Genomic DNA, 7,253 nt, shown 5'->3' with positions numbered 1-7,253 from the left:
TCCTTAGGCTGATCCTTAAAAAAAAAGAGAAACACCCTTCATGATACCAATTTTTGGGGGTGCTTCTCCATTCCAGAGTCCACAAAGAACATAAGAAAATATTTATACTTTTCACCTGCAGTAGATGTCGGGGGCGGGGGAGACCCTTTAGTTTATGAAGAAAGTATCTTGCATCTAATTTTGACCAAAATGAGACATCTTATTTCACTTTTTTTATTTGGGGGGCATCCTAAGATCCTCAATGCTTTCTTTTATGTTTACACATATTTTGTCCCTTCACTTTCAAAATTCAAGATAGATTTAGAAGTGGAAAGGATGCCAGGAGTTAACCAGACCAACCAATCCTCTGTTTACGAAACGTTTCATTGAAGCCTTTTGTTTTTACATCATAGTCATTTCTAAATAAATCCTCTCCCTTTCCCCAACTTCCTTTGTAACAAAGAAAAAGCTCATTTGATGAAAACAACTGACTTATCAACCACATCTAGCTGATTATGTAACATTTCATAATCATCAATTCATCACCTCTCCTCCGGGCATAAGCTTGGTTATCACTACCCAGAATTTAGTTTCTCAATTCCTTCATTGTGCAGAAGAAGAAACTTGAGACCTAGCGTGATTAAGTGACTTTGCCGATGTTCTTTTTTTTTTTTTTAATTTTTAAAAAAAATTTTTGAAGGGGGGAAGGCAAGGCAATTAGGGTTAAGCGACATGCCCAAGGTCACAGAGTTAGTAAGTGTGTCAAGTGTCTGAGGCCGGATTTGAACTGAGGTATTCCTGACTCCAGGGCCGGGCCAGCGCTCTACTCACTGTGCCACCTAGCTACCCCTGCCAATGTTCTTAAAGGTAGTAAGTGGTAGGGCCAAATCCGGCAAACTTGCTGCTGCAACATTGCTTCTAGATCTAAAGGAAATAATATTTAAGAGAAAATTTTGTAGGAATCTACCATGAGTGTGAAGGTAGTGAGGTCAGAATTTTCTTTCCAAGATGTCCCCTGGTTATTAGAAACATCTGAAAGAACATCTGTTTGGCATAGGTCCATGTGGATCCCAGATGAGGACCACAGACCTTCCTAAAAATACAAGTTTTTTCAGGCATATAAAGACTTGTTGGGAGAGCACAGGGGGAGGGGGAGCATTCTTTTTTTCTACAGAAAGTTTGGGAATATTTTCCCCCACTGTCTTGTGTTTTCTGTAGGGGTTCTTGGGGCACCTTCCCATTTTTAGTAGTGCGTTAACAATCGCAACCTCATTCTGAGTTTCTTGAGATGCCAGAAAAGCTCCTTCTCTATATGACAAACCCTCTAACTTCTTCCAAGCTCTCTATTCCCACCCCTTCAAAAATATTCACACCATTTAAAAAACCCTGAATAGATGCAGCCCAGTTTTGAGACAGAGGACTGTATGGATATCATGACCTCTGGAGGACCTTGCCTTCTCTGTGATGCTAGGCAGGCTCTGTTTTTGTTTCTGTCTCTGTCCCTGTCTCCCTATATTTCAGTCTCTTTGCCTCTCTCAGGTCTGGGCCCTTGCCTGACTGAGGTATTGGTCAGGGCTATAAGGGCTAGGGTGAAGTTCCTCATTTTTCTAGCGGCTGTAAGTTTTAACAGTTTCTCAGAAACCATCATTTCCCCAAAACTTCCAGATCTGCCTTCCAGTGTTGCCTTAGGGATCTAGCTAACTGCGCTTGGGGCTGGGCAAGGGGGATTCTCCTAAATCGTAAGAAATTCATTGGCACAGGTGCTGACTAAGCAGAGAATGGGACTTGCTCCGAGCACAGCGGAATGGGGGAAGAGGAGTGCAGATATCAGGGAGGAATTGGGGTTGGGATGCCTGAGATAAAATAAGGAAATAAGCATTTATTAAACACCTATACTACATGCCAGACATTACACTAGGCACTTCCCAAATATTATCTCATTTGAACCAACAACCCTGCAAGATAGGTTCTATTTTTTTTCCATTATACAGATGAGGAACCCTAGGTTAAGTGACTTGCCCAGTCAGAAAGTGTCTGAGGCTGGATTTGAATTCAGGTCTTCCTTGACTCCAGGCCCAGCATTCTATTCACTGTACCACCTAACTGGCTCAAGCCTATTGGAATCTGGAAGGAAATTTCAGAGGAGGATCTGAGGTATGAAAATGGGACCTTTTTATTCTCAAACTGTGGCCTACATCTCCGGACAATGGCTTCCTGGGCAAAGGGCATTTGGATCTAGCAAAGTTACTAAGTCAAATGGCCCCTATAAAATGAAGAGAATTTTTTCCTTCTAACTCAAAGTCACGTTGATTCTAATATTCTGCTCTTCTACTTTTTACCATAGCAACCTCTGGCAGGTATTCACAAGACTCTAATTCTTCCCTTAAGTCAGGTTATTTCTACTAAAAAACAGTCTCTTCCCATCCCCTTCCCAGCTTTCTCTGAAGACTTCATTACTCTCCAGTCTCTGATAAAAAAAACCATAGGGGTGATGGGTGGAGGAGGAGTGTTGCCTATTCTTTAGCTGAAGGATGTTCAATTCTCTCTCTGGGACTGTTGTTTCTGCTTCTAAGAGGAGACTCAGCCTATTGCTGCTGGCGCCACCACCCCCACAAAGTAAGTGATAAGCATATGTGTTGACTGAACAAGATGTACCCTGACCCCACGCTGGGAGCAGAGACCACTGCAGGAGATCTTGTTTCTAGGCCCGGACCCGCCTCTGACTAACTGTGTGACCTTGGGTATGACATATCTCCTTTCCAGGCTGTAGCAACAATGTTTCTAGCAGCTGCTGTAGGGGTGTAAGACCAGCACACAGAGGGCTGCTAACACAGGTTCTTTGTTCTAAGGAAAGCAACTTTAAGGGGTTAACAGTCTCCGTTTAATCAAACGTACATATATCATTCACTTAGTTCTGGGGGAAAAGATCGGTCCCCTGAACTTCAAGGCAAATACAAACAGAAATTACAAACATCAACAGACAAACCTTGTGTGATTCAAATCACAATTCATAGTTAGCAGAGAAGCACCAATATCTGTCTGGGTTATCAAAGCCTGGGTGGGGAGGGGGGCAGTTACAGCTTGCCCAGAGTCTCAACACTCCTTCCATGAGTGAGCCCCCAAAAGTCAAACACCAACCTCGGATCTTATATACCTGTGGGGGGGGGGCACTTGATTACCTCAGAGCTAGAAGCACTCAAACAAAGAACAGCAAAAAGTCCCATTTAGGATGTGGGAAAGTTAGTTAATCCCTAATACCACCATATACAGGGTTTCCAGTCAATGACTCCCAATCATCTTAGTGCTGAGAAACATTCCAAGACAAGATCCCACTTTACCTGCCCCATTCAAACAAAGGCCAGAATCATTAAAGGCACTTAAGAGAAGAACAGCAAAAAGCCCCATCCTGATTACCATTACACAGGCCTCGTTTTCCCAGCTCTCACACTGTTTGAATCTATGTTCATCAAGAGACGCCAGGCTCTCATTTACTAAGAGAAGAAATAGAAATACAGCACAATCTTTCCTCGTTACCCTGTCTGACCATGGTACTAAGGCCTTTCAAGGGTCTGGGGGACAGACTAGGTCTTTGGACTGAATGAATGAGTAAATGGGTGAACAAAAAAATTAATTAGTTTCTCCACAAGCTATTATATGTATGCTATTCCTTCTCCCAAATTGAGAAGCAGAGGTTTGAGGCCAGGCTACATGCACATGTTCCAACTGTTTTCCTGGTATTCAAAGCCCTTCATGATCCACCTGAGTGGGATGGTGAAGCCCTCTCATGGAATCTGGATCTCGGCCTTTCTGTGAGTTAAGTGGGCTGAATGGGGGTGGGGACCTTTTGGCATAGTTCAGGGTTTCTGATTGACAGCTAGGCCTAAGTTTCGAGTTACAAAAATCACCTGAACTGTGTCCTCGACAAATAAGAATAAAAGTGTTCTAAAGAAATGTTATTGGCTCAATTAGCGTTTCCTTGTCCCTTGTACCTGGTTTAGATTTCTCTCGAGATCGTGAGCCTGGACTCCACCAATGAGAGTAAAAGTTCAGTGGTAGGGTAGGATTGTTTGCATTAAGGTATAAAGCTAAGCTCTGCCCTCTGGGCCCTGCCTCTCCCTACCAATTGTCCATTGGTTCAGAGACCACCCTTTCCCTGGGGATCGTAATAAACATCACTTTCTACTTTCTACTGGAGAAGCCTCTGAATTTAATTTTTGGTTTAGTTTTTGTCCCACACATACCCTTTTCCCCTACTCCTACGGAGCATCTCTGCAGTCTTCCTACACCATGGGTGTCAAACACATAGTCCACTGGCTGTATGTAGCTGCCAACATAGATAATGTTAATATGTTGTTTTTTTCAAGTCAATATACACTGGCAGGGATCCTTATGTATCATCTACTGGTCCCATTTCTATTTGAGTTTGATGCCACTGCCGTACACCACTCTCAAGTATTCTGTGATCCATTGGCACTGGTGTCCTTGCTGTTGTTCTAATAAAACACCCCATCTGCTCACTCCAGGCATTTTCCCTGGCTGTAGCCCCCATTCCTGGAAAGGCCTCTTGGTTTCCTTCAAGACCCAACTAAAATTCTGCCTTCTACAGGAAACCTTTGCCTGATACATCTTAATTCTAGTGCCTTCATTTTGTTGATTACTTATCTCCAATTTATCACTTATATATATATATATATATATATATATATATACATACATGCATATGTATATGTTTGTAGATAGTTATTTGCATGTTGTCTTCCCCATTAGCCTATGAGCTCCTTGAGAATAAGGATTGTTTTGGGGTTTTTTTGTTTTTCTTTGTATCCCTAGCACTTAGCACAATGCCCAGCACATGGTAAGGTCTTAATAATTGTTTATAGACTGACAGACTAACAGGGAGAGGAAGAGGAAGTGTGGAATCATTGCATGTTAGAGTTACAAAAGACCTTTGATGCAGACCATCTAATCCAACCAGGTCACTCACCAATGCCTTTTCTCAGCCTCCTGTACAGTCATCTCCTTGACTTCTCTGCAGCATTTGACACTATTAAGTACATTTCACCCTATTAAGTACCTCCTTCCTTCTGGATGCCCTCTTGACTTCAGATCCCATACTCTGGGTTCTCATTTTACTTCTGGGCTGCTTCCTTCTTCATGTCCCTCCTCTTTGCTCTTCAGCCTTTCCCTACCCCCTTAAGGTGGATGTTGCCCAAAGTTCCCTCCTCAGTAGTCATACAACCCTTCTCTAGCTATATTCCTCTTGGGTCAGGAACCTTGGTAATATTATTCCCTTGCCTGACCACAGTTTTCTCCTGCATGCAGATGGTTACTAGCCCTGGGAACTTTGTGGAACTTCAGACCCACATCTCCAATTGCCTGTGTAGCATATCTACCTGGAGATCTTGCAATCACCATAGGTTCAACATGTCTAAAACTTCATCTATTACCTTTCCCTCAAAATTTGTTCCTTCTGAACTGATGCTGAGTGAAATGTGCAGAACCAGGAGAACATCGTACACAGTAATAGCAACACTGTATGATGGTCAACTTTGATAGACTTAGTTCTTCTCAGCAATACAACGATCCAAGACAATTCCAAAAGACTCATGATGGAAAATGTTATCCACATCCAGAGAAAGAACTGTGGAGTCTGAATGCAGACGGAAGCATACAGTTTTCTCTCTTTTTCTGTTTTTTCTTTCTTATGGTTTTTCCCTTTTATTCTGATTCTTCTTTCACAACATGACTAAAGTGGAAATATTTTTAATACATGTATACATGTATTTTAATGCATGTATAACCTATATCAGATTGCCTGCCATCTTGGTGGGGGTTAGGGGAGGGAGGGAGAAAAAAAATTCGGAACTCAAAATCTTATAAAAGTGAATGTTGACAACTATCTTTACATGTATGGAAAAAAATGAAATACTAATAAGTGGGGGAAAAATTTGTTCCTTCTTGTGACTTCACTATCTCTGTTCTATTATTCACCTAGTCTCCTATGTTCATACCCATCTTAATAATCCTTGATTTTCTTCCTCTCATATCCACTCAGTTACTAAGGCTTGTCCCCTCTTCCTCTATAAAGTATTTCATATCTTCACCCTGTTTTCCATTTCCATCGCCATCACCCTGAGGCAATCAGGGTTAAGTGACTTGCCCAAAGTCTGTGTGACTAGTAAGTTATCTGAGGCTGGATCTGAACTCAGGTCCTCCTGACTCCAGGGTCAGTGCTCTATCAACTGTGCCACCTAGGGTTACGTTGTTCAAATGCAAAAGTACGCTTGCCAAAAAGACTATTTTATGGAGAACTCACACAGAGCAAGTGTTCACATGGTGGTCAGAAAAACAATACAAGGACATTCTCAAGGTCTCTCTCAAGTACTTTAGAATTGATTGTGTGACATGGAGGACATTGGCACAGGACTGCTCAGCATGGCATACCCACACCAGAGAAGGTGCTGTGCTCTATGAGCAAAGCAGAACTGAAACACCTCCAAGTAAACTCAGGATGCACAAGTTTGGACTATCCACCCCAAACATTCACATGGACTACTTGTGCACAACCTGTGGTAGAGCATTCCGAGCTCATATTGGCCTGATCAGCCACAGTCGGACAGACTGAATGTTGATGCAAGTATAGTGATGTCATTTTGGTCCTCTCTGAGGACAAAGGACATGAACTAAACAACCAACCAACCAGCTATCACCCTAATGTAGACCCTTCATTACCATCCACCAAGATTATTATAATAACTTCCTAATGGATCTTTCCCCTTCCACTCTCTGGCCCATCCAATCTATTCTTTTTACCACTAGCAGAATAATTGGCATCAGAGAGGAGATGAACTCAGCAGGAACTCCAGAAGCCAATAAGACTGGAAACAAGTTGGAGACAGCTGAAGGTGGAGGAGATCAGCGCAAGCCAAAGGCTGCATCAAGATGGGCCAGCAAACAGATTTAGAGATGAAAGGGACTTGAGAAGGTTATTGAGTCCAACTTCCAAATTTTCCAGTTGAGAAAACTGAGGCACAGAGAGACTTTGCCCAAGATCACACAGGTAGTAAATAGCAGCGTCAGGATTTGAACTCAGATTGTCTAACTCCAAATCCAGTGTTCTTTCTGCTCTATCTTGCTGCCTGATGATTTTGAGCTCAGTTCAATCACAGCTCCTTTCTTTTCTGGCTTCCTCGGAAGGCTTAGGTCTCCTAGCTTCCCCATTTCCAATCAAGGTTTGAATCTCAATCCCTTTTCTTCTCTACAGCCACATCAGA

This window comes from Trichosurus vulpecula, chromosome 9, assembly GCF_011100635.1.
Source record: "Trichosurus vulpecula isolate mTriVul1 chromosome 9, mTriVul1.pri, whole genome shotgun sequence".
NCBI classification, from domain to species: Eukaryota; Metazoa; Chordata; class Mammalia; order Diprotodontia; family Phalangeridae; genus Trichosurus; species Trichosurus vulpecula.
The sequence above is the reverse complement of the archived record's forward strand: the minus strand, read 5'-3'. Positions refer to the sequence as shown.